Here is a 12,864-nt window from a genome sequence, read left to right on the forward strand (position 1 = left end):
CGGGGGATGCCCGGGGGATGCCCGGGGGATGCCCCGCACCCCCCCCGGCGGGTTCCGCGGCGCATCCCCCGCAGCGGGACCGCTCGGCTCGCACCCCATCCCGGCACCCGCAGCCCCGGGGGGACCCCCGCAGCCCCGGGGGGACCCCCGCCCCGGGGAGCCGCGGGGCAGAGCCGAGCGGCAGCACTCCGCCTCCCGGGCTGCGCAGCGCGGCCGGCGAGCGGCGGGGCTGCTCCCTCCCTCCCTCCTCCTCCTCCTCCTCCTCCTCCTCCTCCTCCTCCTCCTGGTCCTCCGCCCCCCTCCCGCAGGGCAGAGCCGGCGGAGGCGGCGGGCGCGGGGCAGAGCCGAGCCGAGCCGGCGGAGGTAGGAGAGCAGGGATGGGATGAGATGGGATGGAAGCGGATGGGGTGGGATGGGATGGGATGGAATGGAATGGGATGGGCGCTGCGGGAAGGCGGGGGGTGCCCAGGCCGCGGCTCCCCAAGTTTGGAGGCGGCGGGACTTTGCGCGAAGTTGGGCAGCGGCAGCCCCGGGGGCAGCGCTGGGCACGGCTGGGCTCGGGGGACGCGGGGCTCCAGCCGGGGGCAGCCGGGGGACACAGGACTGTCCCCGCTCCCCGGCGGGCTGGGGCACCCCGGGCGCTCCCCGGGAGCAGCATCCCCCGCAGCCGCGGCAGGAGCGGGGCACGGCGGGGGGAACGCGCCCCGGAGCCGGTCCGTGCTCCGGGGGACCCCGCGGGGACAAAGGTAGCGCAGATGCTGTCACTGGCCGCGCTGGGCAGGTCCCCGCAGCCGCGGATGGCGCTGGGGTCGGGGTTTGGGAGAGCAGACACTTGTAAAGGGGCTTTCCTGAAAGAGCCATTCAATCCCGGCAGCGCATCCCACCTGGGATGGAGCCGGGCATGGATGTTGCCATTCACTGTGGATATTTTTGGGTGAAGAGGGGTATTTCTTAAATGCAAGCTGTTGGCTGTTAAAAATAGCTTCATAGCTGCTGAGAATGCAGGCAAGGTTCAGTGACGGGTTATTACGGTCAGAGTCTGTTAAGCAACAATTCACCAGCTGAACTTTGGCGGTCTCGTATGTGGGCTTCTCTTTTTCTTCTCTCTCTCTCTTTTTTTTTTTTTTTTAATTTTCCTCTGCTGCTTCATTGTAATACTACAGCCGTACTCTGCAGTGATCTGACTGTCTTAGGCACAGACAGATTTGTAGGTTAATAGGATATCTGAGAGTATTGCTCGGATGGTGCATCTAAACACCCACCAAACTCTTCGATTTGGAATTTTTTTTAAAATTTAATTTTACTTGTTATATCATTCTATGGCCTAAAGTCCCCTTCACATTGACTTCCTCGTGTATGACATCAGAATGGTTTCACTTCTTGCATTGTTAGACAGACCAAAAACCCATCATCGTCATCATCATCTCCTGTAGAACAAACATGTTCTTTTGTATTTTGAGACTAAAAAAAAAAAAAAAAAAGAGCAGAGTGGCCAGCTGAGCACATCACAGATTAAATCTCAAAGTTTGCTGGAACTGTTCATGAAAAGTAAATATTTTTAAGGTTTAACTGAAAATTGTATGCGCTCATTTGGATACACAAACACCTGATTGAACAGCACTGCACTTAATACTGACTGGGGACTGCTCAATTTCTGGCAAAGAGGGAAATTTCCATCAACAAAAGTCCCCAAATGTACATGAACTATACTGATATTTATATCTGTGCTGTTTATATACATATATGTGTTTATATACTCACACACATATGCACTCACTCATCAACAGTAAATCTCACTTAAAGCCAGCAAACACTGACAGAGTAGCTGCCTTGAAGCCTCTTTTTGTCAGTGATTAAAATGTTGTCACACGTCTCGTGCCCTGAGAGCTTCTCTGCTGCTGCTGCTGGTGCCATTTCACTCTTGGGCATTGAGTCAAAGGATTCATCTGGCTCTTCACATGCCTAAAGAAAGAAAATCAATTTGAATGCAGAAAGGAGGAAACTACTTGTATGAAGATTTAGTAGTGAAACTACCTTCTTTCTTTCCTTTTTTTTTTTAATAGCACTTAGATCCTGTGTCTGTGAGTGCAGCCACCGTGCAGTTCTGAAATCAGTAACAAAACAGTTTTGTGGCTCAGATTTTGCCATAGGAGGACTAATCTCAAATTCAGAGTGTTTTATTTGGTGGTTTGTAACAGGAACACGATGCAACAGTGGAGATTTACATTGCAAAACACTTAATTCCACTAATGCAGTGCAAGGCAGTAATGGATTTTATCTTCATTGCTAAATTAAAAGCAGGTACCTGAAAATCACATAAATGTGAAGGGTGAAGCAGGCTCTCATATTTGAATTATTTCATGTGGTTGAAGGGGAAGGATGAAGGTGTGTAATCCACTAGCAGCATTAACAAGGACATGATCATGTAGGCATAATCACAGAGATGCAAATAAGGTACTGCTTGTGTTATATTTTAACATTATTTTAAGCAGCCTGTGGCAGGAGCTCTGTGAGAACGGGGAGTTTCAGTGGTCAAAGCTTTTGTTGGTAGCCCAGGTGATTTCAGTGTTGCTGAACATGTTTTTAAGGTGTGGCCTGGTACCAAAGCAGCTCTCAAAGCCTTGGTTTATATTTAAGATCAAATGGTTTGGGGGATGGCAGCAAACTCTGCCCAAGTTGATGAGCTATTGCTGGCCAATAAGGATTTCTTATGGAATTCCTCTGCTGAAGGGAATCCTTCCTATTATAAACTACTTTTCCTACACTGAGTGCTTCCTTGTATGTCCGTGGAGCAAAATCTCACGGTTGTAACTCAGCATTCTGTCACCACTGGGTGCTGACACAGTTTCCCCAGAGGTGAGCTGGCAGCAGAGGGCTGATCTCACCTGAATGACACGTGGATTTAGGAACTTGGAACACCCAGCTGTGCTTCTCTTCCAGTGCAGATGCATCACTTAGATGAAGAAAAGCCATGACACAAACAGGTACCGATGTACTCCCTCTCCCTCCTAATTACCCCTACAGTTAATGTGTATCCCACCATCACGAACTCCAAGGAACTGTGCTCTTAAATCATTCAGTGCTACTCTGGGCACTTGCCCGATGTGGAACACTGTTTCTAACACCTCAGAGGGTTTGCAGAAGCTGTGCCCTGGTTTGAACCAGGCTCCTTAATTGCTGTCTTTGGACTTTCATTTTCCTCTTTAAGCCTTTTTTCTCTCCATATCTCGCACAGGGAGGGGTAATTCTAAATTCCCACCATACTCCTTGGCTGGAGTTATGCTGCTCAGCTGGAAGAATCCAAAGTGCTGTGGAAAAACATGGTAGATTTCCAATAAGAGAGCATTTTCTTCACCGCTTCCCCCCACAAATTAGTATTTCTTATTTATTTATGTTTCTTAGTGAAGTGCCCTGTTTTTCTTGCTGACCAAGTGTGGTGTCAGATCTGGAGTCTAAATACAGCTGTTCAGGGGAAGGGATCTGCAAACTCCTGCAAGTTATCTCAAATTGTGCCCATCTCTCCACTAACACTGCAATTTCACTGAAACGAACTAATGATCTATCGCTTTGCAGACCCATCCTTTCAAAAACTCATGTGACTGCCCACGTACCTGGCAGAAAACGTGTTGTGTTCTTCCCCACGGCCTGTTGGGTTGTGTTTCCTAGTCTCAAAGACATGATTACAATTCTGTCCTGGTGCCTGGATTGGGTTTTTACAGGCGAGGGAGACAGGGAAGTCCCCGAGGAGGTGGAGAGCCTTGTAGTGGGAGCACTGTAATCCTTTGATTACACAGCTGTGCCTGACATGCCACTAAACAGCACTTCAGGGGCAAGCAGTTAATGTAGCTTTTCCATGGAATATTTATTAATTTATGTTACACCTGGTTTCCAGCAGCTGTTGGACGTGGCTTGTAAGCTTTAGCTTTAAGGAGCGTCCTCTGAGGGAAGATAAGCAGGTGATGCCTTGCAAGAAGAAACAGAAGGAGAAATGTTTTCCTGATGGGCACTGGTGGCTGATGGCAGTGACAAGGCAGCTGTGGTGGTGATGAGAGACCTGATGAGGTGGTGAATGTGAGCAGGAATGAGAGACATGGCACACTCTGACTCATGGCCTCTGTCCCCTCTGGTGGCAGCACACCAGAGGTCACAAGACAGAATCTCAGACTGGTTTGTTCGGGAAGAGAACTTGAAGCTCATCCTATTCCACCCCTGCCATGGGCAGGGACACCTTTCACTATCCCACGTTGCTCCCAGCCCCAATGTCCAGCCTGGCCTTGGACACTGCCAGGGATCCAGGGGCAGCCCCAGCTGCTCTGGGCACCCTGTGCCAGGGCCTGCCCACCCTCCCAGGGAACAATTCCTTCCCAATATCCTGTCTATCTCTGCCCTGTGTCAGTTTGAAGCCATTCCTCTTGTCCTGTCCCTCCATCTCTTGTCCCAAGTCCCTCTCCAGCTCTCCTGGAGCCCCTTTAGGCCCTGGAAGGGGCTCTGAGATCTCCCTGGAACCTTCTCTTCTCTGTGCTGAGCACCCCCTCTCTCAGCCTTTCCTCACAGGATTGATGCTCCAGCTCTCTGATTGCTCTGGCCTGGAGCACCTCTCCTGCATGAACCCTCCAACCCCAACCTATTGCCCTGCCTCTTCTCATTCCCAGATCCACCTTCCTCAAACTCCCACAAGAGCCTGAGCTGCCTGAAACACTCGTTTCCCAAATCTCAGCAGCCGGCTGCTGATTTCCTTCTGATTTTGCCAGAAGTGAGGTAGCCCACGTAAGCTCCAGACACATTTTTGGAGCTGCTGGTGGTACGAACCTTCCCCTGTTGGTTTGCTGAAAGCAGCCACAGCCCCTGCAGTGTTGGGGATGACAGAGGGCACGTGGCTGCCTCCTGTGCCATGGGTTTCCTTGGAAATGAGCCCAGTCCTGTGGAGAAATGGTGGGATGGAGTGGCAGGGAAGCAACACGGGCTTTTATTTGTTTATACACCAAGCAGTACAAAGTACACACTTAATATTCTAAAACTTACTATGCTATCATTTACTCACCAAATAAGCACAGCATTTTATAAATAAATGGGGGTTTATGCCAAATCTGTATCTAAGGTGGGTCGTTCCTCACTGTAAAAGGTGCAGATCTGTAGCTAAATAGCAAAATACTCAAACTGACATTTTCCATTTGCTTCACGCCTTCCAGTAGGAAAAAATAAGTTTCATGAGGAGATATTTTTTTTCCTGTAGAAAAACCTTGATTTTCAGTGTGGGTGAATGCACCCTGCTATGTCACCGTAAAATTAGAAAAACTGATGAGAGTGAAAAAGGCTTTTTGTGCTATTATGTTGTATTTTGGTTTTGCATTTATTGGTGTTGGGCTTAAATATGACAAGATGAAGTTAGACTGGTAACTTCTCAGGATTGCATGGAATAGAGGGAAGGTCATTCCTTTCAAATAAGTCATTGAGTTCCAGGTGAGTTTCAGCTGGGGAGAACTCTGAGGTCAGACAGGAGTGAAGATAAAATGTAAAGTTCAAAGTCATACAGAGGAAACAAGATAAGACTGCTTTGAAAAATGAAAACCTCTGCAAGGTACAAAGCGAGAAAAATAAAGATTTATGTGCAGCATGTGTGCTTAGGAGATGGAAGAAACCTGGCAGTGTTGAAAGAGTGCTCTGAGGGTGGGCTGCACAGGGATGTGAGCTTGCAGTATTGGATGATTTGCCCAATTTCAGGTCTTGGAACAGTGTGGAGAAAAAGCATTTAATTAAAGTGCTTTATAACTGGCTCCAAATGAGTAGTGAGATACCAACAAATAGGAGAGACCTCAGGAAAAGAGGTGCAGAAATTAGAATTCTGGATGGTTTGGCCCATAATTTGGAGGAAATGTAAGAGCCCAGTGTTAGCCTTGCTGTGCCTAAACTGGGATATAATGGTCTGAGTGCCAGAATTTATTAATCCAAAGAAAAAGGATTCTTTGACTGGTGCAGCCAGGAGGTTTGTCTGTGAAAAGCTGGAAATAGGAGGAAATGGAGAAGGATGGTTTAATAGTTTATTAGGAGAACATAATGAGATTGGGTTTGCCTGCAGGCCCAGCTCCTCACAGGGGAGCTTCATCTCTTGAAAATTCTTTAGCAGCCCTTAAAACCAACACTTCCTTGCAAGCCCATCAAATACCTTATCTAATACTCCTTCCCAGCCTCTTTGATTTTGGTTACTTTTTAGTTGTAATTTGTCTTTTTGCTTAGCTCTGTGGATATTAGCTAATATTAAATAGATACTGGTAATATTAAGTAAATTAAATGGATAATGAATCTCAAATTTTCAAGTTCATCATTTTGCAGATGTATTTCACTCTGTTAGGCTGCTGGTTGGGCTCCTGCTCTTGCCTTCCACCCCTTCTTAGTGCATTTTTAGGGCTGCTGCTGTACAGCTCATCCTTCTGATTGCTGAAGCCTGAGGCTATTTCCTGGGGCCACTTCTGGAAAGGATTTTGGGTGCTGCTGTTGCAATGGAAGAGGGGCAGGTTTTGAACATGTCCATCAGGTTTTGAGCCCGTGCCCGGCTGATTCCAGGGAAGGAATACTGGTCCACATTGTGAGATTCACACCTTCAGCATCAGGGATTCTCTGCCTGCTTTGTGTCTCCCCAGAGCTCCAGGCTGGGATAGCACTGCGACATCTGGGTTGTAACTGCATCTATTGCAAGCGATAAAAATTCAGATAAAAACCCTGCTGTGCATTAAAGACTGCCAATAGAAACTGCAGCACGAGATGCAGTGATGGGCTCTTAACTTAAAAAGACAAAACCATGTTCCTGAGCACTCCAGCATTGAGTACTACAGCTTTATGCCCTGAGCAACTCATCGGAGCCGTTTGTAAAGTAAATAATTTAGATGAAAAGTTTCATCAATTATAAAGCTCTGAAAACAGTTTCTCAGGTTGAGGATTAACTTGCCCGAGGATCAGATAAGGATAAATCAGAATGAAGCTACTATTGCACTTGACATTTAGTAATAGAATTACTTTGTAAAGCTATTTATACCATCTTTAAAGCAGTTCCAACAAGAAATGAGATGTGAGAAGCAAGCAGAAGGGAGGAGTGGAATCTAAGCTCATCCTCTCATTGAGGAAAGAAGAAATAATAATTTGTCTGACATCAGGTGATTTTAAATGGTGAAGTTTTTAACCCTTCAGAGTAGATTTTTGAGCATTGCTGAGAGACCAGCAAAATGAAAAATACACAGCAGAGTAAATGCAATCTAGATTGGTATCCATGGAAATCCCACATGGATTTATCTTGCATTAAGCTAGATCAGGACTAATTCACCTTTTGGGTTTGGGTGGGACCAGAATCTTGTGGGAGTGGGAACAGTTTTCCAGCTGTTTGGAGGAATTCAGAGCCCTCTGCTCCCCAAGGTGTGTGGCAAGGCTGGAAAAGCTGGGTAACCCTCCAGAGCTTGTCAGGGAGCAGCTTTTACTGGGGTCAATAACTCTCTCAGATGGGTTCTGCTCACCTGCTGCTCATTTCTGCTACAGCTGTAAAAATTGAGCATTCTGGTGGTTTGCTATCAGAGTTAGAATGTTGCAATAACTCATTTTGGTGTAATACAGGGGAATGCATAAAAAGCCTCTGCTGAGTTTTGATAGTGTTTTCCTGTAATGATACTCATTAAGTGGGTGTAGTCATCTCTCCAGTTTTCCATTTTTTTTTTGTCTTGCTGTGCTGGTACATCAGACAATAAATGAAAAAAAAAAAAGCCCTAAAAAATGTGCCCTGAAAATACAAATAAACATGTAAATACCAACAGTATTTTTTTTTTTGGACTACTAAAATTCCTACAATCTAAAGCTTTCCAAAACTGCAGAATGAACAGGCACTTTATGACAATTAATATTTATGCATTAAAAACGTGCCTGTTACTGAAACAAGAGTATCCCATCCATCATCACTAAGCATTTTACACTGCAGAATTTTAACACCCTCCTTTCTGTGTTTTGAAAGATAGGAAATAATTCCGAAATAGCAAATATCATTAAGTTGCATTTAACAAAAAACTTGGAGGGTTTCAAATGAGATAATATAAATGCTATGCTCATTCCAAACAGCAATTCTCTGGATGAACCTCTGGCTTCATTAAAGTCAACGAAATGTCTTCCTGCTAACTTCATCATGCCAGGATTTCAAAAAATAAATTGAAATGGGATCTTTAAAAGTTTTCTTCTTGATGAGTGGCTGGAGCCAAAGCCGTTCAGCTGTGCTTTTCTGTGCATGTGTTATTTAGCTCAGCCAGGAGGTTTTAAGGTAAAGATAATGTCTGGTAGGGAGGAGGGAATGTGAGCAGGAAATAATATTTCTCTTTGAAATAATCCATCAGTAGCTGTGCTATCCCAGAGGCCCCTTTTCATGGAGATCCTGCAGATGTGGAGCCCCCTTGCAGTGCTGAGGGAAGCCAACCGTGCAGGTGGACGTTCCTCTTGAGGACATTTAGCCCCTAAAAGTGATGGAAAAGCCCCAAAGTCCCACTCTTTATTTAAAAGTATTGCCCTGCTGTGGTGTGCAAGTGCAGAATTCAGACATGGGTTTGGGGACATTTTTAGCTTTGTCCTCTTGGCACCAGGGGTTTCCATGCAGCAGTTGAATAGGAGGAAGGAATTAATTTGATTTAGCCATGTCAAGCTGAAAATGAAGTTCCTCCTTGCACATCCTTCGAGGAACCCTCAATGGTCTGGATTTAGCTGCCATCCGCTCCAATTTTGCTGGGATATTTTTGAACTTCCTCTGCTGATAAATATTTAGAGTCTGTTTATCTTTCATCTCATTTCTGTTACATAGTGCTTACAGATTTTTCCCCCCCCATAAATACTTATTACTGCAGAAATTGGTGTTGCAAGCCTTGATATTGCAGTGCCAGCAGTTTTGTAATTTTAATTGAGGCTGGCTGACAGTACTTCTATTAATTATCCAGGAGAGGCTTATGGCTTTCTAAAAGAGAAGTGTATTTCTGGCTGGAGGAGTTCGAAGGGGAGTTGTAATTGCTTTATGTCTGGAGTGCAGGTTTAGGTGCAGGATGCTTGGCTGGATTAGATGTAGCCATTGCTGAGGATCAATAAAGCACGAAAAGGGGAAAAGCTGTTTCAAATTTGTAAAAGTTTTAGCTGCCAGGGTGCTGCTAAGCTCAGAATGAAAAATGCAGCTGTTTCTTTTGGGTTTAATTAAAATCCAATGAAAGACAATTCAGAGAGACCTGAGTTGATATTAATTACTTTGAGCATGTGAATAATTGGGGCAGGTGAAGGATTTCCTTCACCAAATTCTGCACAGCCTTTTCCTTTAGCCTGGCTCTATGTGATTCTCACTGGTGCTGCCCAGCTACATCTTAGTGCTCTTTTCCTATGCCTTCCAAATTCCTTCATGGAGCTGTGTTTTTCCTGATGTGAGTATGACAATCTCACTTTAATTGGATAACAGCAGCTGTCACCCTGCAAGAGGGACTGTGATGCCCAGGGGTCTCAGAAGTATCTGTGTGAAAATAAATAAATAAAACATTTAAAAAGCTTTGCTAAGAAGCAGTAAATTTAAACACGGATTTAGTTAACAGCATTGAAATGAGGTGCCTTATTCTATTACAGTATAAAGCCACCAGATGTCACTTATTTTGTGCACCACTGTTCTGGGTATGAGCATGCTCTTGGCATAGAAAAGATTAAAAAGAAAAAAGGGCAACTTGCTGTAAGTGGCTTTGTTTCTGTTTGTGTTCCTAATTGGCAACTGTCTTCCTTGATAAATATTTTCATCTTAAATAGATCGTATAAACTCATTTCTCACAGATCAGACAGACTTGCATTTTTTACGAGCCTTAAATGTCAGCAGTGCCATTTTGAGATTCAGTCTTTAAGAAAATAATTAATAGGCCGACTCCATTTCCAGAAGGAGGAGAGTACACTTTAAGAAAGGATGGTTTTATTGTTGTGAGCTGTTCTGTCATCAAAGACACTTCAGCCAATGGATCACACAGATATTCATCTTCAGCCAAGTTAAAAGCAGTGAGAGGAGTTTTAAAGTCATGCAGGAGGTGGAAGTACTTGTGGAGAGAGAAAGGAATAATTCTGAAATCAGAGATCTGCTTCCAAAGTGGTGCAGTTCATCCTCAGGGTTTAAAGGCTTCGAGGAGAAGTGGAGCAAAGGTAGATGGAGAGGTGTCTCTAAAGGGGAAAAACAACACTTGGTACCCAATGCAAAGCTGGATTTTCCAATTCGGATGGGCATGGCCAGTGTCAGGGAGCAGGATGAGCTGACAATTCCTCACCAGTGAGAGTGAACAAAGGGCTCCTCGTCCTGGGTGTGTCCTGCTGTTCCACTGAGGGTTTTCCCTCCCATTACCAGAGATGCCAAATTGAGAGGTGCAGACCCTCTTCCCACTTTGTGGTAACACAACCCTCCTGCTCTTTCATTTTTTTGGCCTGTACTCAATGGCAGCACCATTAAAAAGGGGAAATTTAATTTTCTGGGCTTGAAGCAGGAAGACTGAAAATTGAGTAATTCCCTGAAGGGTAATGATTAGTGATTTTTTTCCCCCTGTGGTAGTACTGTAGTTTGTTTTTACATTTTAAATGTGTCTTCTCCCTCAGATTTCAGCTTGGGATGGAGTCATACTCACTCTGTGGATCTCATGCAGGTTGGAGGATGTAAATCCACAGCTCTGAGTGAATGATGTGAGAGTTGCTCTCTCTCCAAATAATTTTCCATTTCAGTCCTCAGGAGCAGCTGTGCTGAAAGGCTACCTGCCTTCATTTTTCATCTGAGGTGAAAAATGTACTCCAGCATGGCATTCTCCAGCTGGAGGCAGACTACATGACACACTTTCCTCTCCCTTTTTCTTCTGTGCTTGAGCCAAAATAGAGGTGAGCAAAACACTCCTGAACTGATAGAAAGTGTTGGCTTCTAAATGCACCAAATCAGTGTTTTAGCACCTCGTATGAAACCAATTATATTAATGAGGGCTCCAGTTCTTAACTGGGAGTTGTTTATGACAGGGAGGGTTTCATTTCCTACTGCAGGTCTTGCACCATTGCTCCCAAAAGTGCCATCTGCCAGCTTTGGCCCCAAAAAGTGCTCCCTGCCACTATTGTGCAGGGAGATTCTGGCACAGCTCTGGGATGGGGAGCACGGCTGCAGCTTGGGAAGCTTGGAAAATTCACTTTCTCTGTCTGTTGAGCTTATGAAAGACTGAAATTCATTCTGGTTAATATGGTTACTGGGGGAAAGTCAGAGTCAGTGCTGTCTGCCTTAGATGGGTTATTTAGAAATTGGATTGCTGGTGGCCTTCTGTCTTGTGTAACACAAATCTGAATTTCATTCAAAATCCCTCAATTCCCATGTAATGGGATTCTGGACGGTGAGTTAGGAGATCTAGATTTTGCTTGGACTTCTACCATTTTATTCCATGTGATATTGCAGGTGGCACATGCCAGAACTCTGTCATTTTGTCACCCAGAAATGGAGAAGCACCTTTGAGAAGCCCTCCGAGGTCTCATGCTGGGAGTTACCCACCCTTTATGGACCATAACCAAACCCCAAGATACATTTGAGTGCATTCTGGCCTGAGGCTCCTGTGTATGGCATGAATGGTTACAACTGCATTTTCCCATTTAATTAGTTTTCCCCTTGGGCAGAAGCTTCTCTGCAAAACCACTGATAAGATAATTCACGTTGTATTTAAACGTCCATGTTTGGATAAAACCTTTTGTGTGTTTCAGATCAGTTTTGTTGGCCCTACACAAGTAATCTGCAGGGGGAATAGTAAGAATAACATCAAGTGCAAGTTTTCATATGCAAAGGAAGGAAACCCATGTAGTGGTAAGGTTTCATTCTGATTTGCTATTCTTCTCAAAGTATAATTTAAACCACTGAGCCATGCAATAAAGAAACTGAGGAGTGTTATCAGCATATAATTTATTTTTTCACTTGATGAGAAGAACTGTGACATTTTTTGAGTTTATAGATTATTCTGCAGTAAGTACTTTGATTATAAATGGTTTGGATGCTGAAGGCATTTTCCAGGATTTAAACATGCAGGAAAAACTGCAAATTAAATCAAATGATCAGTGAGTGGTGAGACTTAGAATATTTCTCTCCTGCACCTAGGACGGTGTTCTAGAATGTCTAATTTTTCATATCCTGGTGAAATAACTGCTGTAAAAGGAGCAAGACTTGGTTATTCACATGGGAAAATTGGAGAGTCACAGAATGGTTTGGTTTGGAAGGGACATTAAAGCTCATCCCATTCCAGCCCCTGCCGTGGGCAGGGACACCTTCCACTATGCCAGGTTGCTCCAAGCCCCGTCCAACCTTTCATTTTTGTCCAGGAGGGCCAGAGAGCCCATCCCTGGCTGCCTTCCCTTGTGGACTCTGGTCTGGAGCTCTGCAGACCGGGAGCTGCTCTCCTGAAGCACAGAGGAGATGCACCAGGGGATCACCACACTCGAGATGCCAACTCCCCCTTGACAGCAGGAGCAGAGATGAGCTCGTGGGACAATTATTTTGCCAAAGGGTGGAGTTTTTCATGGCAGGAGCACCACAGCAGCTCATGATGCAAAAACTCAACCAAAACAACCAATTTTGGCTGGCAGCCTCCTCGCCCAGACTCAGGAGGGCTCGCCCAGCCGGGTGACAGTGCTGAAGTGGTGATCATGATTTAGAGGTGAAGGTGGCAGCTTTAGGTTGATGGTTGGCCTCAGTGATCTTAAGAGTCTTTTCCAATTTTAACAATTCTCTGATCAGGCTGCTGAATTGATGTTGGAGCTGTTGCTGTCAAAGCCAAGGCAAGCAGAGCTGGTGGGGTGTGGGCACCACAGCTGGTGGGGTGTGGGCAGTGC

General features: G+C 45.3%; 1 protein-coding gene across 5 annotated transcripts in view; it reads left to right on the forward strand.

Annotated features, from left to right (window-relative positions):
- The first annotated feature begins 287 nt into the window (after positions 1-287).
- The window catches only part of CHST15 (carbohydrate sulfotransferase 15), a 44,825-nt gene continuing 32,248 nt past the window's right edge, over positions 288-12,864 (forward strand). For 2 of the 5 annotated variants that reach the window (XM_048311609.1, XM_048311614.1), the window contains exon 1: positions 11,746-11,845. The gene's annotated coding sequence lies outside the window, so the exon portion shown is untranslated. Of the gene's footprint in view, positions 364-11,745; positions 11,846-12,864 lie in introns of those variants that run through there. The other 3 variants (XM_048311615.1, XM_048311610.1, XM_048311613.1) reach the window with 3 other exon arrangements.

The sequence above is a fragment of the Corvus hawaiiensis genome, chromosome 8 (genome assembly GCF_020740725.1).
Source record: "Corvus hawaiiensis isolate bCorHaw1 chromosome 8, bCorHaw1.pri.cur, whole genome shotgun sequence".
Classification (NCBI taxonomy): Eukaryota; Metazoa; Chordata; class Aves; order Passeriformes; family Corvidae; genus Corvus; species Corvus hawaiiensis.